Source organism: Tupaia chinensis, unplaced genomic scaffold, assembly GCF_000334495.1.
Source record: "Tupaia chinensis unplaced genomic scaffold, TupChi_1.0 Scaffold000322_1, whole genome shotgun sequence".
Lineage (NCBI taxonomy): Eukaryota > Metazoa > Chordata > Mammalia > Scandentia > Tupaiidae > Tupaia > Tupaia belangeri.
This window is the reverse complement of record NW_006159816.1, coordinates 5,965,572-5,990,138: the sequence shown is the minus strand read 5'-3', so window position 1 is coordinate 5,990,138 and position 24,567 is coordinate 5,965,572. Positions and strand designations below refer to the sequence as shown.

Below are 24,567 nucleotides of genomic sequence, written 5' to 3'. Positions count from 1 at the left end.
GTGTGTGTGGTTGTGTGTATGTGCCCAAAATCTTGAGAGGAGAATGGATAAAAGATTATGTGTGGTCATCCACCCTGGGAGGTGATTTCTCATTTTCTTTCTTTTTTAAAAAGAATTATTTATTTTATTTATTATTTTTTATGAGTTTTGCCAGAGAAAGAGAGAGAGAGAGAGAGAGATAAAACAAGCCACAGGGTCCAGGACTCCAACCACAGTCAGCCATGTGGGAATTCTAACTCCTTAACCACCACGCCACCTGCTGGTCCCATATTTCTCACTTTCTCTTACTCTCTGCCTCTCTCTGGCGAGCGCATTCACCTATAGCAAAAATCAACAAAAAAGAAAAAGCTCTACTTCCAGATACCTCATATATAGCATTACTAACCTTCCCAAGAACCATTTTATAGATGACAAAGCTGAGCTCAGTCTGATTAAGTTGGCCAAGATCACATAGCTCCATGATTTAGTTACTTGGTCAAGGTTCCACAGCAAAACTTGTGAAAAACTAGGTGTAGCTCACTCTAAAACCTTTGCTCTTTTCACTGGGCCAAACCACCCCCAATGCTTCGTGAATAATTAAACATTATAGGATCTATATTGCAGTTTTTGCCATTGATCTCACTTAAATGTATAACCTAATTTGAAAGGCAAAGCATAATTTCATGCTAATAGGATATAGTAAAGCTTTTTAAATTGTGCCATAATTTTCATGTCGAAGTTCATTTTGAGATTTCCATGTACTGTATTTGTCTTTCTTTCTTAATTGCTGCTTATCAAGTCTGTAAATACCTACAAAAGAAATTATAAGGCCCCTAGAAACCTGTATCTGATTGCTAGTGGCTAATGGGTGAAGGTGAAGGATACCACTTAAGGAACATGATTCGGATTTTATGGTTTGATTCCATGGTCCAAGGTCCTTACAGCTAATTGCCAATCAGTGCTAGATTCAATTATGGGACTTCACCCAAATTATCTCTTTTTCTACAGATTAACTATGAATTGATCATTTACTATAGGGTGAAATGTCCCTTTTAGAAAATCTATTTAAAAAGAGAATGTGCTGGGGTTAGCAGGCAACATGGTGGTTAAGGCACTGAACTCCTACAGGACCAATTGTGGTTCAACTTTTGTATATGGTGACTTGAAAATCATGCCCGACACATGTGTGCGTATGTCCAAATCCCAAGAGTAGCATGGAGGGACTGCAGGGTGACCAACCCCTGGAGGGTGATTTCTCACTTGCTCTCTCACTGTCTCTCTGGAGAGTGCATGCATCCTGTTGCAATAAACCTTAAAAAAAAAAAAAAAAAAGAGAGAGACTGTGTTAGGAGGAAAACCACATTAATATGGCTAAAAAGAAGAAATATCAGTTCAGTTATCTTTTAGAAAACATAATGAAATTTAAGAATATTATAGTATCTTTAAAACTATAATAGACTTGATATGGATTGTGTGAAACAGTTCAACTGAACAAAAAATAAGGCTATAAGATGTTTGAAGATATAAGGTAGAGGGACCAGCAGTTAGTGTAATGGCTATGTCGCTGGACTCTCACGTAGTCGACCACAGTTCACGTCCTGGACCCGGTGGCTTAAACACTCGCTGGGCGCGTGTGTGCGTGCGTGCCTAAGATCCCGAGAGGAGAATGGAGGAGAGGGGATTGAGGCATGGCAAATTCAGAGAGGAGAATGGAGAAGAAGGGATTGCAGCGTGGCCAATCCCCCTGGGGGGTGATTTCTCACTTTCTATCTCTCTGTCTGGCAAGCGCATGTGCCCTATAGCAAAAACCTCTCCAAAAAAAGAAAAAAAAAGATATAAGGTAAATATGAGGTCTTCAAAAAGTTCATGGAAATTACTATTATGGAAAACTATGCATGGATTTAAAATTTTGTTTTGTTTTATTTTTGCACCAAAGCAAACTCATACTTATTTAATTTTCTACTTTGTGAAAGTCCTCTCATATGTTGCAGAGGCCAGCCTCAAGCTGGTGATCTTTTTGCCTCAGCTTCTCTAAGTCCCTGGAATTACAGGTGTGCACATCACCAGCCAACCGTTTGGTGGGACTGGGAATCAAACCTGGTACTTGAGCTGTCTTAGCAGTGCATGCCAGGGTGGCTTGGCCACCATCTCCTTAATTTTGAACAACCTCCAGGTCTCTTAAGTTTAGACCAGCACTTCTTTTTATTTATTTATTTTGTATTGCCAGAGGGTAAATGTACTCACTAGAGAGACAGAGACTAATGAGGCTAATAATGGTCACATCACAATCCTTTTTCTTACATTCCTCCTTTTCATCAGGGTTTTGGGCATACATGCACACAGGGCCAACTTGTTTTTCAAGCTGTTGGGGCTGGGATTCAAACTGTGGTTGACCATATGGGATCTGGCTCTCTTAACTGCTGAGCTATGGGGCCAGCCCAGCACTTCTTTTTATTATTATAAGGGGGACTTTAAAAAGTTTATGAAAAAATGGAATTAATGCATGAGTTTATTTTGATATGAAAACTTTTGAAAACACCTACATAGTTTTTCCATAAAATACATTTTCCATGAACTTTTTGAAGGACTCCTCTTACCCCTCCTTCCATAGCAAGACCTTGTCTTAAAAAACAAACAAACAAACAAACAAAAAACAACAAAGAAAACAGTCGTTTCATCTAGGAGGCTGAGACAGGAGGATCATGACATGGCAAGACTCTGTCTTTAAAAACAAATGCAAGCTGGGACCAGCAGTTAGCGTAATGGCTATGTTGCTGGACTCCCATGTAATCGACTGTAGTTCGAGTCCCGGACCCGGGGGCTTAGACTCACGAACCAGGCGCGTGTGTATGTGTGCCCAAGATCCCGAGAGGAGAATGGAGGAGAAGGGATTGCCACGTGGCCATCCTCCTAAGGGGGTGATTTCTCGCTTTCTGTCTCTCTGTCTCTGTCTTTCTGGTGAGCGCACACGCCCTGTAGCAAAAACCTCTCCAAAAAAAGAAAAAAACAAATACAAGGGGGCCAGTGGGTGGTGTGGTGTTTAAAGGGCTGGATTCCTACATAGCTGACTGTGGTTTGAGTTGGAGGCTTTAAAAGCATGCTGGGTGCATGTGTACGTGCTTAAAATCCCAAGAGGAGAATGGAGGAAAAGGGTTTGTAATGTGGCCATCCACCCTAGGGGGTGATTTCTCACTTTTCTTCTCTCTGTCTCTCTCTGTGAGAGCACACGCCCTATGGCAAAAACTTTAAAACAAAAACAAGGAGTTGGCTTAAACTTAAGTTCCTCAATAGCCAGAAATTATGTTACTTAGCTTACCTCTATTTACTTTTTATTTTACTTGATATGTGGAGATACTTGAAAACATTTGTTAAGTGAATGAATACATGAGTAAACTTGTTGATTTCTAAGGTTTCTTCCAACAACAGCATGCTGCTTTTATAAGATGATGGGAAAGAAAGTGTGTTCTATAAACACTGCTGCGTGGTGCTGTGTCAGAGCACGTGCATTACAATAGCAACTGCTGGTTTGGCAAGAGCTCTTGGTATTTGTGTTGAAATAGCTGTATATTTCATTTTGTATATGTTTAATAAATATTTACACATTTATTTTCTATTCATTGGGGGTTTTCTGAGGCAAAGGAATGTGATCTTCCTCTGTAGTATGAGGTTTGTTTATATTGCACTGGTGGAATATTAGGCTCCATTTAGAAAATATTTTTAATAATTTTTAATTATGGCTGTGGAAAACAAGAAATAATTTTCAACTCTTTATTAATGAAGGAGCCCTTGTTGGCTGAATTCCATAGTAATACCTTCAAGAATTTGCAGACTGGGGACCAGCAGTTAGCATAATGGGTATGTCGCTGGACTCCCATGTAGTCGACCATGGTTCACGTCCCGGACCCGGTGGCTTAAACTCACGCTGGGCATGTGTGCGTGCGTGCCCAAGATCCTGAGAGGAGAAAGGATGAGAAGGAATTGTGGCATGGCCACATTGTATTAAATAAATAAATAAATATAAAAAATCAGGATAAAAAAGTTAATAAATTGCTACTTAATTCAGAATTATTTCCACTTCCAATTTTAAATATAACTGAACTCAGGTAGGATTGGGTATGTTATGTAAGCCCAGCAACTCCCTGTGCGCCTACAGGAGATCAGCATTTATCTCAGCTGCTTATCCTTGATCTAAGTGGATTTGGAAATGCCAGACAGCATGATTGAGGATCCAAAAAATAGTGTCTTCCTTGATATATATGTATATATGTGTGTGTGATATATATATATATATATATGTGTGTGTGTGTGTATATACACACACATCTATAAATATTTCTATATACATAAATAAAATGCATATATATATACATATATAACAATCTAGAAATTATATATATAACTTTTTTTTTTTTTTTTTAGGTTTTTGCCATAGGACACATGTGCTCACTTGCTGGGGAGAGACAGAGAAAGTCAGAGAGAGGGAAAGTGAGAAATCAGCCACTGGGTCCAGGACCATGCCACAGTCTCTTCTCCTTCATTTTCCTCTCAGGACTTTAAGCATGTGCGCAGATGCACCTGATGTGATTTCCAAGCCACTGTGTTCATAACTGGATCTGCAGTCTGCCATGTGGGAGTCCAGTGCCTCATCCACCATGCTACCTGATGGCTCGTATAACTTTTTTTCAAAATGTCGTATCTGCTTCACAATAACTAAATCTCTTTAGGTACAGGGATACTTCAAAAAGTTCACAGAAAAATGAAATCAAAGTATGAATTTAATTTGGTACATAGTTGTTTCACAATAGTTATTTTCTTTTTAATTTTATTTATTATTATGATTATTTTTAATTTGCCACAGGGCACATGTGCTCACCAGGGAGAGACAAACACAAAGACAGAGAGAGGTGGAGAGAGTGAGAAAGCAAGCCACCAGGTCTGGAACTCAAACCATGGCTGGCCATGGGGGAGTCCAGCACGTCAACCACCATGCCACCTGCTGGCCCCCACAACACTCATTTCACATAAACTTTTTGAAGACTCTGCAAATAAAGGAGACTTCTGATATTGGTTTTCTCTGAGTGGTAGGTTTGGGGTGAGGAAATATTATTTCCTATTTCATATATTTCTATATTGTTTGACTTTTTTTTTTTTTTAAGTTTTTACCAAAGGTCGTGCACTTACCATACAGAGAGAGAGAAAATGAGAAATGACCCCTGGGGCATGGCCATGTTACAGTCCCTTCTCCTACATTCTACTCTCAAGATTTTGGGCACACGCATACGTGCCCAGTGTGATTTTCAAGCTGCCGTGTCTGAGATGCAAACGATGATCGGCTATGTGAAAGTCTAGTGCTGTAACCACTATACCACCTGCTGGCCCCTTGTTTGTTTGTTTTCCTGGGTTATTATTATTATTTTAGATTTTAAATTTACATTTAATCACTATACATCTTTACACTGTATAAAATGGTTTTTCCCAGCATGATACAGTGCATATTAGTGTTTGACTTTTTTAAAAAATAATTATTTAATTTTATTTATTCATTCATTTATTTTAATTTGAGAGAGAGAGACACACACACAGAGGGAAAGTGAGAAAGCAAGCCAACCAGGTCCAGGAGTTGAACCATGGTCAGTCATGTGGGAGTGTCCAGCACTTTAACCACCACGCTACCTGCTGGTCCCCAGTGTTTGACTTTTCTAACAAGCATCTTTTTTTTTTGTTTATTTCTTCCATGGCAGAGAGCCAGCATCTCTCACAGGGTTGAATGTCCTGTTCCATGCCTAGCCATCAGTCAACCCCAGATTATGGGCATACGTGTGTCTGACAGACTCAGAGAGGTCTCTGGATACAAACTCAGAACCTTCCCATGTGGAACAGCCTTGCAGAGAGTTGTGTTCTACCACTGTCCATCCCCAACAAGCCCTTTATATATTTAATATTTGAATAAGTAATACAATATGATTCAACCTTTTTTTTTTAGTTGCCGGAGGGCAAGGGCACTCACTAGAGAGAGAGAGGGGGAGAAAGCAATCCTCAGTGGGGCTTGGTCATACTCAGTCTCTTCTCCATTTCTCCATCCTGTCAGGATCTTGGGTATGAACACACATGTACCTGGCATGCTTCTCAAGCCCTTAGGGCTGGGACTTGAGCCACAGTAGGCCATGTGGAATCCAGGTCCTTGAACCATGAAGCCACAGTGTGGCATAGATTCGAACATTTAAAAAATATAAAAGGGGGGGACCAGCAGTTGGTGAATGGCTATGTTGCTGGATTCCCATGTAGCTGACTGCGGTTCAAGTCCCAGACCTGGTGGCTTATACTCACACCGGGTGCGTGGGCATGCATGCCCAAAATCCCAAGAGGAGAAAACAGAAGACACTGTGGCATGGCCATCCCCCCGGGGGGTCTTTTCTTGCTTTCTGTCTCTCTGTCTCTCTCGGTCTTTCTGATGAGCACACGTGCCCTATAGCAAAGACCTCTCCAAAAAAAAAAAAAAATTAAAAGTAAAAATAATATAAAAGAGGGGCTAGCAGGTGGTATGGTGGTTAAGGCCCTGGACTCCCACATTGCCGACTGTGTGATCTGAGTCCCAGACCCAGTGGCTTAAAATTCACACTGGGCACATGTGCGTGTGCCCCAAGCCCCAGGAGAATGTCTGTCTTTGGCAAGCACATTTGCCCTATGGCAAAACCTTAAAAAAAAAAAAATATATATATATATAATATGTGAGATGAAATATTAATACACACACACACACATATATCTTTTCTGGAACCAGCAAGTGGCATGGAGGTTAAGGCACTGGAACCCACATGACTGGTTATATAGTTCAAGTCCTGGACCCAGTGGCTAGAAAATCATGCTGGGAATGTTTGTGTGTGTGCCCAAAATCCCAAGAGGAAGAAGGTATTGCAGCATGGCCATCCCCTCAAAGGTGGTTTCTCACTTTTTTCTCTCTGGTGGGTGCATGTGCCCCATAGTGAAAAAAAAATTTTTTTTTATCCCGTTTCCCATTCATTAGATCACCTCTTTTTCTCCTCATAACCTACTGCCATTGGGTTCTAGGAATCATTTCAGAGTTGTTTATGTATATCATGCAAACATTAGCATGTATTCAGTTTGCTTTCTTTTTCACACAAAAGGTAGCAGACAGTGCATATTGCTCCATACCTTGTGTTTTTTCATCAAAAATGTCTTGGAGGGAACCAGCAGTTAGTGTAATGGCTATGTCGCTGGACTCCCACGTAGTCGACTGAGGTTCGCCTCCTGGACCCAGTGGCTTAAAACTCACGCCGGACGCGTGTGTGCGTGCCCAAGATCCTGAGAGGAGAATGGAGGAGAAGGGATTGCGGCATGACCATCCCCCCTGGGGGGTGATTTCTTGCTTTCTGTCTCTATGTCTCTGTCTGTCTGGCGAGCGCACGTGCCCTATAGTGAAAACCTCTCCAAAAAAAAAAAAAAAAAAGTCTTGGAGATTTTCCACATCAATAGAGTACATAATACATCTTCATTCTGTTTCTATATATTTCTTTCTTTCTTTTTTTAAAAATGCTTATTTCTTTTTATGGCTGATAATATTCCATTACATGGATACATCATGATTTATTTAAATAGTTTCATATTTATGGACATTGTGTTGCTTCCAATATTGCTATTATAAGTAATGCTACAATGAATAACTGTCTATCTAGAGGTCCTTTTTTTCCTAAGAGATTTTTGTTGGGGCCAGCAAGTGGCATGGTGATTAACGTGCTGGACTCCCATATGACTGACCAGGGACCTGGTGGCTTACTGTCTCTCTCTCTCTCTCTCTGGACAAATTAAATAATAATAATAACAAACAAATAAATAAATACTTTATTTATTTATTTTTGGGAGAGGTCTTCGCTATAGAGCGCGTGCGCACGCCAGAAAGACAGAGAGAGACAGACAGAAAACGAGAAATCACCCCCCAGGGGGGATGGTCACACCGCAGTCCCTTCTCCTCTGTTCTCCTCTCGGGATCTTGGGCATGCCCGCACACGCACCTGGCGTGAGTTTTAAGCCACCGGGTCCGGGACACGAACCACAGTCGACTACGTGGGAGTCCAGCGACATAGCCGTTATGCTAACTGCTGGTTCCCAAAGGTAACCTCGCTGCCCCCTCTGAGGTTCGAACTCAGGACCTTCAGATTATGAGACTGATGCGCTGCCTACTGCGCTAAGGAGGCAACTAAATATTTGAAAAAGAGAGATTTTTTTTTTTGTTATAGGGTTCATGTGCTCACCTGACAGACAGAGAGAGAAAGTGAAAAATCACTCCCCAGGGGAAACGGCTGTACCACAATCCCTTCTCTATTCTCCTCTTGAGATTGTGGGCATGCATGTACTTGTGCCAGTGTGAGTTTCAAGCTGCCACGGTTGAACCATGGTTAACCATGTGGGAGCCCAGCACCTTAACCACTATGCCACCTGCTGGTCCCCAGGTCCATTTTTTTTTTTTTTTTTTTTTAAGATACAGGGTCTGGGGCTGCCAGATGGCATAGTGGTTAAGGGTGCTGGACTCCAACATGACCAACTATGGTTCAAGTCCTGGACCTGGCGGTTTGCTTTCTCACTTTCTCTCTCTCTCTCACTGTCCCTCACTGGTCAAATTTAAATAAATGCATAAATAAAATTAAATAATTCCTTTTTTTTTTTTTTTTTAAGGTACAGGGTCTCGCTTTGCTGCTCAGGCTCTCCTTGAACTCATAATCCTCCTGCCTCAGCCTCCTAAGTAATTGGGACTCCAGGCATGCACCACTGCTCCTGGGTTATTTAAAAAAAAAAAAAAAAAAAAAGAAAAACTTAAAAAAATTTAAAAACTTTTTGATAGATTTTGGCCATAGGATGTGTGTGCTTGCTGGAGGGAGATAAAAAGAGGAAAAGTGGGAAGTCATTCCTCAGGGCGTGGCCACACCATGATCCTTTCTCCCTCATTGCCCTCTCAGGATTTTGGGCACACACATGCACATGCCTGTCCTGACTTTTAAGCTCTTAGGTCCAGGATTTGAATCGTGGTTGGCCATGTAGGAAACCAGTGTCTTAACCACCACACCACTTCTGTCCTTGATTTTTAAAAATGTGTCATGTGTGTATGTGCACTCACCAGAGAGAGAAACAGGGAGAGAAAGATAGGGAGGGGGGAGCTTCCTACAGTGAGGCATAGTCACACTGCAACCCCTTTTCCTCCATTTTTCCATCCTGTCAGGAATTTGGGCATACATGCACATATGCCTCGCATGTTTTTCAAGCCACCAGATTCAAACCTGTGGTCAGAATGTGGGATAAGGCAGTCTTCACTAAGCTCTGAGGCCAGCCTTAAAATTTGTATTTTTAATGGACGAGTAATAATTGTACATATTTATAGTGTACAATGTGATGTTATGATTTATATATACATATATATAAATAAGATGTGTGATGATTAAATTATAAGGAACAAAGGAATTTCCCTTCCTCTTTGAAGGTTCATTGAAATCACTGACCATAGGCAGATTAATAAGAGAAAAGGCATACACATTTTATTTAACACAATATATGTACACAGGAGCCATAGAAAACATGAACTCAAAGTATGGCCAGAGACTTAAGTACCTTCTTCATAAGAGAGAAGAAGTGAGGCTTGTAAAGTCACTTTCAGAGTGAATTATCTTTAGGGGAGAAGAATGGGTCCACTGCTCAAACACTGATGTGTAAATTGTTCCCCTTGGAGCGTGGAAGCCTGGGAGATGAACAATAGTGCTCAGGACAAAACTTGTCCAGGTGTGCTGTCATTCCTCAGTCTTCGTATGATTTGAGTTTTGTTAATGAAACCTCAGGGAGGGGGCAAAGACAATTGTTTTTCTTTTTGGCAGGTCAAGTCTTTAAGCAGGTAATGGAATACCATAATAAAGTAATTTCCAGCACTTTGAGAAAAAAAGTGGATCAAAGATAATTGAGAGAAAGTAAGGCAGGTGGAGGAGGGAGGTCAGAAACAGGTTGGTTCTGGGATCAGTAGTTAGTGTAATGGCTATGTCGCTGAACTCCCGTGTAGCTGACTGCAGTTTGAGTCCTGGACCCGTTGGCTTAAACTCACGCCGGGCGCGTGTGCGTGTGTGCCCAAAATCCTGAGAGGAGAATGGAGGAGAAGGGATTGCGGCGTGGCCATCCCACCTGGGGGGTGATTTCTCGCTTTCTGTCTCTCTGTCTCTCTCTGTCTTTCTGGCTAGCGCACATGCCCTATAGCAAAAACTTCTCCAAAAAAAGAAGAAAGAAAAGAAAGAAACAGGTTGGTTCTGAGAACTTTTTCTCTTTTTTTAGAGGTTGTTTTTTTTTTTTTTTTTTTTTTTTTTTTTTTTTTTAGGGTGTTTTCCACACGAAGAAGAGAGAGAGACAGAGAGACAGAAAGTGAAATTGGCCATGTCGCAATCCCTTCTCCTCCATTCTCCTCTCAGGATTTTGGGCACGCATGCACACTTAAATTTTAAGACATTGGGTCTGGTACTCAAACCACGGTCAACTACATGGGAATCCAGCAACGTAACCATTATGCCATTTTGCTGGTTCCAGAACTTTTTCTTTTTAAAAATTTTATTAATTTATTTCATGAGAGAGAGAGAGGAGCACTCTGAAAAGGGTCTCACACCTTCAGCCTTTCCAGCCAGCCAGGATCACAGACAGACAGAGAGGGGAAGAGAAAGCACTTCTCAGTGGGGCATGGTCATGCTGCAATCAATCCCTTCTCCATTTCTTCATCCTGTTGGAATTTTGGCATGGGCACACACATGCCTGGCATGTTTCTCAGTCTACCAGGGCTGAGACTAGAACCACCGCCTGCCATGTCTGGCTCCCTTAACCACTAGGCTACGAGGCCAGCCTGAAAATATTTTCCTTCTTTTCCCACTTTTATACTTGAAGTCCTTAGCATGTCTGTGTTTGCTAATACCTTCAGTAAAATTTTAAATAATAAAGAGCGTGAGCACTCCTGTCTTATTCTTAACTTTAGTGGAGATGCCCCTAGCATTTCTCCATCTATCAGAATGCTGTCGAGATGTATTTTATCATGTCAAATCATCTATTTCTATTTTGAGTGTTTTCAATCAGATTGTTAAAAAATGAGCATTTTTTTAAAGAATTCTTTTATTTAACTCTATTTATTTATTTAATTTGACCAGAGAGGGACAGTGAGAGAGAGGGCAAGTGAGAATGCAAGTTGCCAGGTCCAGGACTCGAACCACAGTCGGCCATATGGGAGTCCAGCACCACCTGAGCATTTTAATGAACACCAATGACAAACATTCTGACCTTCCTGTCTTCCTGCTCCCCAGTCTCTTGCTTATGTCCCCCACTGGCTGCTCCTAACCAGAAGCTAGAGGGGAAGTAAGTCCTTAGGTCAGCTTCCTATGGCGCAAAGCAGGGTAGAAAGGAAGGCTAGAGCAGATCTGTAAGAGCAGATAGTGTATTCAGTACAGGAGCTGACAACACAATAAAACAACTTTTTTTATGAGTTGAAAACAACTGAAAAGGTAGCAAAATAAATCCACTTCTTAAAAAATGACTAGTCTTATCTTTGTTTATAAAAAATGTGAGAGAAAAATAGAGAGTCTCAGCCTTAAGCATTTTAACATGGAAAGTGGTTGTACTAACCTATTCTAGGTTTAATGTTAGCAGCCTCCCACCTCCATCTCTACACCTAAGAATTGCATTTCCTGGTCTTAAACTCACATTCAAGATTGAGCTTCTTGAATGTAATTTTCCTTGTATCTATTACCTTACTTTTAAAACCCTGCTGCTCCTTCCTCAGACCTAAAAATAAAGTTCTGGTGTGGTGGCTGTCGGACGGGTCAGTTGTCAGCACTAGACCCAGACACTGTATCTTCTGGGAAGGATCCAGCAGACCATGCCCATTGGACTGGCATCTTGGCCAGTCTCCAAGGGTGTCCCGTTCAGGCCTGCCTCAGATGCCCCCACGCATCAGCAGGCTTGGCTTGGGGGCAGCACCCCACCTGACTATACCACGTGATGCCCTCCTTATCGGGCTGGCTGCCTCCTGCCAGACATTTGGACAGTATTCCAAACTTCTCAGCAATCCTGCTCCTCCACTGCACAGGCTGCATTTTTATTTATTTATTTATTTTTTTGGAGAGGTTTTCGCTATAGGGCGCGTGCGCTCGCCAGACAGACAGAGACATAGAGACAGAAAGCGAGAAATCACCCCCCAGGGGGGATGGTCACGCCGCAATCCCCTCTCCTCCATTCTCCTCTCGGGATCCTGGGCACGCACGCACACGCGCCCGGCGTGAGATTTAAGCCACCGGGTCCGAGACGCGAACCGTGGTCGACTACGTGGGAGTCCAGCGACATAGCCATTACGCTAACTGCTGGTTCCCCAGGCTGCATATTTTGAAGACATCATGATTACTATAGAGTTGCCAGACACAATACAGGATGACCTGTTAATTTTGAATTCAGATAAAAAACAAATTCTGGTATGAATATATCCCAAATGTTATATGGGAGATACTTATACTAAAAAATTATTTGTTGTTTATGTGAAATTCAAATCTAACTGGCCAGCCTGTATTTTTCTTTGCTAAGTTTGGCAATCCTCATCACAGAGCTCTTCTCGAAATAATTCTCCACTGTGTTCCCTGCCACCACCCGCTCTCCCAACTCCTCAATACCTTCTCCAGAATTAGGTTTATTAAAGTGTTGAGATGGCTGAGGAGGGGTATCAGCTATACAGGTCACAATGAAGATTCACTTCTGAGGCCTTTGCTTCTGACATTAGCCCCCAGTAACAGGGTTTAGTTTAATGGATCAGTAAATTTTTTATTTAGGGACTAAGGACATTTCAGGGGCAGTCCAAGGCTGGACCATGAAAGCTTTAGGCTCTAGCAGATGTCTGTAGGTGTAGGAATGGAGGTGGAAGTGTCTGAGATATCTTAAAGCAGTGCACACAGGAAAGGGAATACTGGAGAGAACTGAACACTGCTTCCTGGCTGGGATCCTTACATTATTCCTCCCCTGCTCCCTCCTTCATCTTTATCCAAAACATACTTGCCCTGGGTGTAGGGCACAAGCTAGAGGCTGCGTTCCAGCCGAACAGAAAGCAGGAAGGGATGTGGAGGAAACAACTGCCCAGCAACCAAGGACTGGGGGCAAAAGAGAAGTAAAACCAAGAAAAGTGTGAAATTTAGGTGCTTGACATTTAAAGACAAAAGTCCAAAGTTAGCCAAGGATGACTGCGTATTGCAGGAGGCCAAACCTCTGAGTGACAAGACTTCTGAAAAAGGAAGTGATGGTAGCACTGGGCTCCCTGCTGATGTGTCTCCCTCCTTGAGCACTTCTCCATTCCTAACCTCCAGCAGCCACATAGCAGAGACAAACATCAGGAGCACTCTCCCACACGCTTTGTGAACCAGGAGTTGCAGTTGACACAACTGTCATGTCTCCATGAAGTGTGTAAACCGACCAAAATCTCAATTTCACAGACTGACTTGATGCAATCTGCTTTCCTCAATGCCGTGGCTGAGCGACTGAGAGTTTGGTCAGTAACAAGGCAGATGCAATATACTGCTCCCATGTGGCACCTAAGTCCACATATAAAGACTGATCACAGGCCAACTCAAGATGTGGTGGTGAAGATGGGTAGATCCCACATGGCTGGCCAGGAAGTTCGATTCTCAGACCTGGCAGCTTGACAAACACACTGGGTGCTTGTGTGTGCTTGCCCAAAATCCTAAGAGGAAGGAGAGATGTGGAAGGCATTGCAGCATAACCATTCCCCATGAGGTACTCTCCCCCCAACATCCCCCTTCGCACTGCCTCTCTCTCCAGCAAGCACATGAGCCCCTCTGGCAAAGTTTTAAACAAAAAGAGGGGGTATGGAGGCAAAAGTGCATATATGAAATGCTATTTAAACAAAAAGAAAAAAGACTGATCATTCCAGGGAACTAACCTTAGTAAGCTATGTTTGTGGTCATTTCCCCACCTGGCACCTTAGAGCTGCACCAAACAGCTTTGGGGCCCTGGCAGGCCTGTCCAAAGAAGGAAAAAGTTAGGGGTTCCTGATCAGGGTGGTCAACTTGTCTCAGCTTGTCTGGGACTTGCCTAGTTTGAACACTGAAAGCCCCATACTTGAGGAAATATCTCAGTTCTAGGCAAGCTGGGATAGCTGGTCACCCTAAAATCAAGACACCTAGTCTTTGGAACTGGGATATCAGTTTTCACATCTGTAAAATACTGGGGTTGGCCAATATAGCTTCTAATGTTACTGCCAGATCTAATAATCCATGATTCACTTCCTTGCATGCTCCTGACCTTACCCATCTGCAGCCCAGCTCCCAAACAAAATTCACTGGAGTTCAGGAATCTGATAAACTAATCCTCAGTATGTTAATGGGAAAGGATGACAGGGTTCACAGTTGAATTTTAACAGTGACCCTGGGAGGAAGGCATGTGACTGTAGTGGAGTGGCTTTGATGGTGAGAAGTTCAGCTGGGGAGATGGGGCATGTGGCTCTATGCCATCGGAGAGGAAGATATTTTGGGGTAGGCAGGTTTCAAGGCAGCCAGCCTGGGAAAGTTGGTTTGATGGGCTGATTTCAGCTATAGAGCAGGAATAGGCTACAGGCAGGCCAGTCTTGTCTGACTTGAGCCAGATTTTACACTGTGATTACAATAAAGTCAGTAGTTGAAACCAGAGACTAAAGAAGAAAGGAAGTAGTCTAATGATAGCTGTATAATATAATACACACACACACACACACACGTTTCAAGGCCAGGCCTGTCATCTGCAATATAGATAACACAGCTAGCATTCTGGGGTACATGAGAGTTCAAGCTCTGGAATGAGCACTTACTGTGTTATCAGGCAAGTAGCAGGTTGAATCCTGTGAATTGCCTACTATTTAACCTTTTTTGATCTATAAAACTAGGAATTCCAGATGGCTCAACCTAATAACTGACTTGTTCTCTCTTTTCCTTGGTTTCCTGACACATGAAATGCAGATAGACACCAGCCTTGAAAGGAAGCTGTGAGGAGTAAGTGAGAGAAGATACCACACTCAGGTGTTGTCAGCTAAACCATCACCAACATCACTACTGGGGAAGAAGCATATAGGGCTGCTAGACTCCATCAGTTGACCCAGGAGTGCCCAGGCTTTTCCTAGGAATATGGGACATGAATAAACCAAGACAAACTGGTCCCTTTAATTCAACTGGAGAACTTCACTCTCACCCAAGGGTGATGAAAAGAGAATAGGTTCACACCGCAGATTTTTCACATCATTTTTGAGAAGTGAAGGTTAGTTTCTCCCCCTAGTGCAGACAATGAATGCCAAAACAGAGGGAGCAACTTAGGATGGGATTTTGCTCCTATAACATTGGGCCCCATCTTTAGCCTTACATCTGTTTGTAGCAACCATACAATACAGCTGTCTTATTCAATTTAATTATATACACACACAGTCATACATTGTGAAGCACAGATGGAACAAATGAGACAGCCTCATCATTATCAGAGCACAAAATAGTAACATTGAAGTTCTTGTTTCAGTAACTAAGAGGAAGCAATAAAAAGAGAGGAAATATAAAACACTTGCTGTGGGATGATCATAATTAAATAAAATTTATTAACTTAAGCAAATTCACTTAGGCTTTTTATAGCTCAAGGATTCTAGGAAATAGCTTCCTTGCATATGAGGAAGTGTACTTTTAGGTCTCTATTATTCTTGCATAAAATACTCGTTAGATTTCTCTTTTCAGGTTCATTCCCTTGATGCTAGAGTACCTCAAATGTACATGAAAGAGCAGGGAACAGTAAAATCCTTAAGTCAAATGATAGTTGGGGTAACCATTGGATTCCAAGGTTAGCACTTCCCTACTGTGTGGATCTCATGGATATGATGTCAGAAATCTAAAAAAGAAAAGAACAGAGAAAAATAAATAAAGCAAAAAAAGCCTTAAGCTTGGCTTGGTTTGAACTTTCTCAAGCAGGCCTCTTTCAAATGTGAGAAAGTTCAACTCTCAACATGTATTAACAAAACGTGTTTACAAGAGTGCCTGGTTGTGCCTAATAATGGCTTTGCTCTTTGAATTAATTCCTTCCCGGTGACAAAGACTGAGCTTTTGAACTTCTGGGTATGGCTAGGCAGGGCATTTTTGCTTGGCTTGGCTCTCTTAACTGGGTAGAAAAGGCTTGGTTGGGTACCTGGTATTTTGTGGCCAATAATTATACTACAATTGTTACTGTGCATTACCGAAACTTCATATTTTGACAAAAAGCCAACTCTATTCTTTAAAAACAAACATCTTTTGAAAGCCCAGTGCTTTGAAATTATTTTAAAATCCACTTTGTAAAGAGCGTTTGGTACTAGTCAGATTTTTAAAGCACTGTTTTGCTTGAACATGGTGTCTCTTTGCCTGTCACTTGGCCCGAGTTTCTTCAGCTCTTACCAGCAGTGTGTGATCTTCCCACTTAAGCTCTCTTAATACTTCTTTTTCTCTTCATCAGTGTGCTTGCACTGTACAATGACATGTTCTCCTCTGCCCCTTGGGAACAATTTACTCTTGGGTGTGCACTCATAGCTGAGGGATAGGAAGTGATAAACATTTAAATGGCCAGAAAAACAAATAATCTTTTCCACCTTTAGAACACTGGTAAATCATCTATGCACAGGCTTTCACAGCTATATGTCTTCTAAGAAGACCAGGTCCCCACCATTAGCTGCAGAGTTTATCATCAGGATTGCAGGATTGAGTCATAAAAGATGGAGCTGATGTTGGGTGGGTAGGGAATGTACACCCATCAGGCAGGAGAGGCCCTAACCTGCTAGTCCCCAATGTAAGAACTCCCATCAAAGCTTCTTCCCCCATGTTAGTTTCAGAACAATGACACAGATACTCACCTCACAAGGATTTTGTCAACTGAAGTGTGATATGCATGTGATTGAGAAATGGTTCTTGGTATTCCCCTACCCGCTTCTCCCTGCCTCTATGCTCTGGACAGCAGGCCTTTGTACTGCCTTTATTGAATAAAAATGGAAACTTCCATGAGTTGTGTTTTGTATTACTCTCAAAGGAGTAGAGAAGATTTAGAATATAGCCAAAGTATTTGGAAGAAAAAGATTTGAGGAGATTGGGGCATCCTTGGAAGACTAGGAACACTTTCTTCTGCTAGGGTGAGAGGAAAGATGGATGAAAAGTGAGAAGGCAAGGTTCTTCTTTACTCCTTTACCCCTCTACCTCAGGGAAGTGGCAAGCTGTGGCGGGAGAATGGTTGTGTGGTGTGGAACTATGGAATTTTCTAGACCCCAGAGCAGCCCTAAAGTAGCAAGGGGCTGCTGGATGGAAATGGGTCATGTGAGCTGGAAGGAGGCACAGATTCATCAGTATCAGTAAAGAAAGACCAGAAGGAACTGTGGACGTCTTGGCTGATGTCTCCTAAAATAATTCAGTTGAGGAACAAATGAATTTCCCAATATCTTGGGAAATACCCAACCACTCATCCCTCTACCCCTCCTCCCAAAAAAACTTAGACATATCTTTAAAGGTGGAGAAATACCAGAATGGTGGATGACATTGTGGACACCTTCCAACATTAAGTGGAGACTTGAAATAAAATTAGGTCAATTTATAGAATAATAAATATGGATTTCTTTTTATATTTATTTCAGTTCATTAATTTAATAGCCAGAAACACAGTGCACTTGCCAGAGAGAGACAGAGGGAGAGAGAGAATGCACTCCCAATGGGGCATGATCATATCACGATCCCTTCTCCTTCATTTCTCCATCCTGTTGCGATTTTGGATAACCATGTATATGTGCCCAGTGTGCTTTTCAAGCTTCTGGGGCTAGGATTTGAATCATGATCAGCCATGTGGAATCTGGCTTCCTTAACCATTAGGCCACTGAGACAGCCCAATATACATTTCTTGCATATTTGAGTTCACATACTGAGATCTGTACATCTAGTTTGAGCTTGTAGGGAAGATACCACTAATGTGACTATCACTTAGTAGTACATGACTTTGGACAGGTCATGTAACTACTTTGGACTATGGAATCCACATCCATAAAATGTGGGCAATAAAACCCATTTTGAGGATCCAGCAGTTAGTGTAATGGCTATGTCGCTGGACCCTCATGTAGTCGACCATGGTTCGAGTCCCAGACCCTGTGGCTTAAACTCACGCCAGGCGTGTGTGCATGCGTGCCCAAGATCCAGAGAGGAGAATGGAGGAGAAGGGATTGGGACGTGGCCATCCCCCCTGGGGAGTGATTTCTCACTTTCTATCTCTCTGTCTCTCTCTGTCTTTCTGGCGAGCACACGTGCCCTATAGCAAAAACCTCTCAAAAAAATAAAATAAAATAAAATAAAACATTTTGACAACTCATTGTCCTGGTGTGAGGAATGGATGCTGCCATGTGGAAATCACAGAACACAGTGTGAGGCAAAGAAGAAGCTTATATAGAATCAAATGCAAATCATAATTGAAGAAAAATACTAGTTGAAGGAACTTGCGGCAAAGCTTGGCTAGAAGCTCATTAATTTCATTTTCCCTTTCTGGCATACAAAAAGACAACACTTCCGAGCCTCCTCTGTAGTTAGGAGAGGGTCATGGGAGTGGGTTCTGGTTAGAGTAATAAACGGTGCTTGCAGAGCTAGCCATAAATCCCACTTCGTGATCTTAAACATACTCTCTTTTCCCTCTGTGGCAATTGTTGAGGCCAAATGTTGAAGAGATGGTATTTTAAGAAGAGAGGACTATGAATCTCCAAGTCACCACTTGGAGAAGTCACCCAGGCAAATCTCCTACCTGCACTCGATTGTGATGCGTGATATAAACTTTTATCATGTTAAGCCAGTATTTTGGGGGTTAATGTATTAATTCTTCCTGTCTAGCCTATCCTGACCAACACCGTATTATAATGATTTGATATATACGAGTTTAATCATACTGTTCTTGGGCAAAGATGTCATACGCACAAGTCATGATGACATTTGAGTCTGTGTCTGGCTCACTCAGTGGAAGCTTATTCACCTAGAAAGCCAGAAAAAAATCTCTCATCTGAGGTTGACAGACACACAGACCCTTTGCTCTATTTCATCTCACCTGCTGAGGTTTTACCTTGCATGATCTGCTGCATCAATCTCACTGGGAGACGGTCCCCTCCCTCTCATCTCAAAGTCTCTGTGGACATTGAACATTCTAACACGGAAGACCCAGGGGATGCTCTGGGATCCAGGCAATGAGGAAAACTGTTCTGTAGGGAGCACAGCTGTTACAAAACATCTCGAAGCAGTGGGTTTTGCATGTTTGCTTATTGTTACATCCGTTCCCCAAACAATTCCAATATGCACAGATTTTCTGCTTAACTTCTACTGAAGCCACTAGTGTTGGTACTGCTGACTGTGTTCATAGAGTGAAACCTATGAACTGCAGTCCTGGAGGCTGCCCAACTGCAGACAGCAGGACAGTGGTGCTTTCCCCAGAAACCACACTCTCTTTGTCCAGGGCTGGCAAGACAGCCCAGTTATCTTAAAGGCCCTGGGCTTCAAATTACCTCTGCCCCATGCCTGGTCATCAGCCCTTTTTGGATAAGGCTCTATTCTAATGCATTTAGACCAGTAGGAAGGATTCCCTTGGGAATACTGGGCATGTCAGTCCTCCACAGAACAAAGACTACCCTGCTTTTAGGTCAGTTAGCTGACTGATCCATGGTAGAGAATTCTGCCCAATGGGCATATAGAGTTGAGCCACACAGAAAAAATGAAGAAATATGAACACAGTGGGAAATCTGTCCACATATCTGAATGAAATCTTAAAGCTCCCATCCAACCGAACACCAGCCAGTAAGAGCAGCTGTAGCATCATCTTTGAATAACTGGTACTGACTTTCAGAAAGAGAAAGCATTAATACTTACCATAGGTATTATTATTGCACTGAGATTCGACATTTTGTAGAATAATGATATTGTAATGGTTTTTAATGGTGGAGTTCTAAAATAAAAGCTTTAAAAATCATAAATGATTAGGGCCAGCAGGTAACAGGGGGTTAAGGTAGCTGGATCCCATATGCCTGACTATGCAGTCTGAGTTTTGTACCTAGTGGCTTTAAAATCATGCTGGGCATGCATGAGTGTGTGCCTGAAATCCTGATAGGAGAATGGAGAAGAAGGGGTTGCTGTGTGACCACCTCTGCAGGGGGCGATTTCTCATTTTCCTTCTCTCTCTCTAGTGAGTGCACACACCCTATAGCAAAAACTAAAAAGAGAAAAATCATAAATGAATAAGTACTTATCGTATCAAATTTGCAAAGCACAGAAAAGTATATAAAATGTTTTTAAAGAACTATTCAATTTTATTACTACTGTTTTTAATTCACCAGAGAGAGAGAGAAAGTGAGAAAGCAAGTCACCAGGTCCAGGACTCAAACCGTGGTTGGCCATGTGGAAGTCCAGTACCCTAACTGTCATGCCACCCCTAGCCCCTATATAAAATGTTTTAATAGCCTATTGGACTCTGCCTTGTGTATGTATACTTTTATCATGTTAAATCATGCATTGTGGACATACAATTAGTCATGTATATACATCTATTTCTCTATCTCTTCTTCTTTTTTTAAAAAGATTTTTGCCATAGGGCATGTGTACTTGCTGGAGAGAGAGAGAGAGATAGAGACAGGGAGAGAGAAAAATGAGAAATAACCTCCCAGGGGGAATGGTCACACCGCAATTGCTCTCCTCCATTCTCCTCCTGGGATTTTTGGCACGCCAGATTTGGGACTCAAATGGTGGTTGGCTGTGTGGGAGTTTAGTGCCTTAACCACTATGTCACCTGCTGGCCCTTCTATCTCTTTATATTATATGACTCTTCTTTTTATAAGAGAGGGCAGACAGAGAAAGAGAGAGTATACAGGAAGAGGAGAGAGAGAGCAAGCAAGAGAGAATGAGGTTTTTTTGTTTTTGTTTTTTCTTTTTTTGGCTAAAGGGCATGTGTGCTTGCCAGAGAAAGGGAGAGAGAAAGAGAAAGTACCCCTATGGGAGATGGCCACATTCTAATAATCCCTTCTCTCCCATTTCTCCTTTGGGGGTTTTAGCCATGCCATACACACATGCACCTGGCATGTTCTTCAAGCTGTTAGGTCCAAGACTTGAACCACACAGTTGGCCATATGGGATCCAGCTGCCTTTTTTTTTTTTTTTTTTTTTTTAAGGGTTTTTTTATAAGGTTTTTGCTATAGGGCATGTGTGCTCACTAGAAAGACAGAGAGAGAGAGAGACAGAGACAGAAAGTGAGAAATAACCCCCCTCCAGGGGGGATGGCCAACCCCCATTCCTTCTCCCCCTTTCTCTTCTTGGGATCTTGGGCACGCATGCACATGTGCTACTGGGTCCAGGACTCAAACAGCGATCATCTACATGGGAGTCCAGTGACAAAGCCATTACGCTAACTGCTGGTCCCGGGATCCAACTGCTTTAACCACCATGCCATCAGTTGGCTTAAGAGAGGTATTTCTTTTTTTTTTTTTTGGAGAGGTTTTCACTATAGGGCGCGTGCGCTTGCCAGACAGACAGAGAGAGAAATAGAGACAGAAAGCGAGAAATCACCACCCAGAGGGGATGGTCACGCCACAATCCCTTCTCCTCCATTCTCCTCTCGGGATCTTGGGCACGCACGCACTCGTGCCCGGCGTGAGTTTTAAGCCACCGGGTCCGGGACGTGAACTGTGATCGACTACGTGGGAGTCCAGCGACATAGCCATTACACTAACTGCTGGTTCCCAAGAGAGGTATTTCTGACAAGGTCTCACAGTTGTGATCCTCTGTTCCAGCCTCCCAGGTAGCTAGGATTACAGCTACATTGCCCTGCCTCTTTAGGCTGGCCTGGGAATCAAACTTGGACATTCAACGTGGTCTCAGCCTCCCACAGTGGTGCCCTAACAATTGTATCAACAAGGCTGGGGCCTATGTTACATGTTTTTTGAGAGAAGAAACCATAGAATGTCTTCATCTTTGCATAGTTCACAACACCAAGCACAAATACTAAATGTGAATGAACAATTCAATGATTTTATAAAAGTTGTTCTCACTAGATTTGTGGACAAGAGTCTCTTGGGGTTGAAACAAAATTAAAAAGGTACTTGCATTTTATGCCCCAGCCCAAAATAAATAAAAGAATAATGTCTCAAAACACAAAACAAAACAAAAGACCTGCAATAAAGACTACCTATTGAAGTGGAGTGAAGCATAAAACCATGGACTCAGAAGTAAGATAGATGTGGTCCGGAGTCCATTTCTGATCCTTACTAGCTACACGTCCACAGGCAAATTGAGTCTTCTGTTCAATGGGAATTCTGCTCCAAACTACCCTCACTCTTGGTCCCAAGCTGATATTATCATCACTATTATGCTGATAGGGTGACTAGCTGGCCAGCCTGCCTGGAACTGTCTGTTTTAGCACTGAAAATCTCAGGCTTTGGGAAACTCTTTGATCTCAGGCAACCTAGGCTGGTTAGTCACCCTACAGAAAAGTTGGGCATATCACACCCTGGTTCTGAAAACTTCTGCACAGAAGCAAACACACCACTTCTGGTCATTTTAGTGACCCAAACAAGTCATGTGGCCACAGAGAACACCATGGAATGGGAAATGGCATCCTACTATGTTCCAGGCAGGAAACCTGAAGATATTTGATCATCAGGTCTAGTGATCACCACATGTGCTTTCCCCTTCTGACAACTGGGTTTACAGTCTCCCTCAGCCAGCATTCAACTAGAACACTTGATCCCAGGATATTTATGTCAATGGACTTTCATTCCCCATGTTCCACAAGAACATGGTACTAAGTTGATTAGTGAATGTCAAAGACAGAATCAGCTTTCACCTCAGTAATATGCATTCATTTATTTATTGGCTGGTAGATTAATATACTAGATTAATGTTGATAGAAACTCCATTATGCTGGAGATGTGCTGGGTGATATGACATGAACTTCAATATAAAAATCCAGAAAGGAATTGGATAGTAATTTTAAGCTTTCACTCTGCCATTTATAGATCTCATTTCCTCTATTAAATTATTCTGTGAGCCATTTCAGATATTCTCTCCTTACTCCTCAATACTCACTGAAGACTGAATTTATAGGTTTCTAAATTTTTTTCTAGATGTAGATTTTACCATTATATTCTCCATAATTTACAAAATGAGAAGAGGGAAAAAATCAGTAAGAATATTTTAAAAAGTTGAAAACATGGGAACCAGCAGTTAGCGTAATGGCTATGTCACTGGACTCCCACGTAGTTGACCACGGTTTGTGTCCCAGACCCGGTGGCTTAAAACCCACGCCGGGCACAGGTGCGTGCGTGCCCAAGATCCCGAGAGGAGAATGGAGGAGAAGGGATTGCGGCGTGGCCATCCCCTCTGGGGGGTGATTTCTCGCTTTCTGTCTCTCTGTCTCTGTCTGTCTGCCCGGCGAGTGCACGCGCCCTATAGTGAAAAACCTCTCAAAAACAAAAAAAATTGAAAACATTACTAAACTAATTTGACCTAATTGTTATTTTTATAATATGAGACCCAACAATTGCAGGATACACATTCTTTTAAGTTATAGATTTAAAGTAAGTAATATTACTTAAGTGCTCAAGCTATTAAGCGCATACCTACTTAGCCAAAGAGCATGGCCCACTTAAGCCTCTTGGAGTGGGTTCCGGGTTTGCAGAAGGGGATAAGACTTAAAATTGTGCAGTAGTGATGCTCTCGCACATCTGCTAGTCCTGCAGGTTGGCTTTATCCTATAAGTGTACACTAGCCATTTCCAATGAAAGTGGCCAATTCAGCAGATCTTGGTTAGAGTGTCCACCACCTGGAGAGCTTTATAAAACCCATGCCCAGAACACACACTGAACCATTTAAATCAGAATCTCAGGAGTGGGGTGAGACTCAGGCAATTGTATTTTTTAATGTTTGCTGGTTAAAGCCATTGACGTAGGACTATGGTTCTCAAAGCGCAACATGTGTCAAAATTAGCCAGAGGGCTTATTAAAATACAGATCACAGAATCAGCAGGTGGTGTAGTAGTAAAGGTGCTGGGCTCCATGTAGTCAACTGTGGTTCAAGCCCTGGACCTGGCAGCTTGAAACTCAGGTGTGTGTGCATGTGTGCCCAAAATCCAAAGAGGAAGATGGAGGAGAAGTGATAGCAGCGTGGCCATTTCTCCTGGGGGTTAGTTTCTCATGTTCTGTGTCTCTGTCTCTCTGTGTCTCTGGCGAGCACACACAAACATTTCAGTCTCAAAAAAAAAATAAATAAATACTGATCACTGGCTTCTAACCCCAGAATTCATGATTCAATACATCTTGAGTGGGACCTAAGAACTGACATGTCAGAAGCAAGGGGCAGGCCTTCAGAAGAGATACCTCTATGGCTCCTGAGAACTAGTGATTTCAGGGAAAAAAGAGAAATGAGAAATGAAGATTTTCTTTTTTTTTTCCTTTGGAGAGGTTTTTGCTATAGGGTATGTTTGCTCACCAGAAAGACGTAGAGAAACAGAGAGACAGAAAGCAAGAAATCACCCCCC

At 42.3% G+C, this 24,567-nt stretch overlaps 1 long non-coding RNA gene and 1 other non-coding gene across 3 annotated transcripts in view; both read right to left on the bottom strand.

The window, feature by feature from the left end:
• Positions 1–8,119: 8,119 nt before the first annotated feature.
• TRNAM-CAU (transfer RNA methionine (anticodon CAU)) lies at positions 8,120–8,192 on the bottom strand. The gene has a single exon. It is a non-coding gene; the product is annotated as a tRNA-Met (tRNA).
• Positions 8,193–14,997: 6,805 nt separating this feature from the next.
• LOC102475518 (uncharacterized) overlaps positions 14,998–24,567 on the bottom strand; it is a 47,425-nt gene continuing 37,855 nt past the window's right edge. For both annotated transcript variants that reach the window (XR_335043.3, XR_003549904.1), the window contains exons 6-7: positions 16,440–16,571; positions 14,998–15,900 (exon numbers count right to left, since the gene is read on the bottom strand). This is a non-coding gene — a long non-coding RNA (uncharacterized LOC102475518). The remainder of the gene's footprint in view (positions 15,901–16,439; positions 16,572–24,567) is intronic.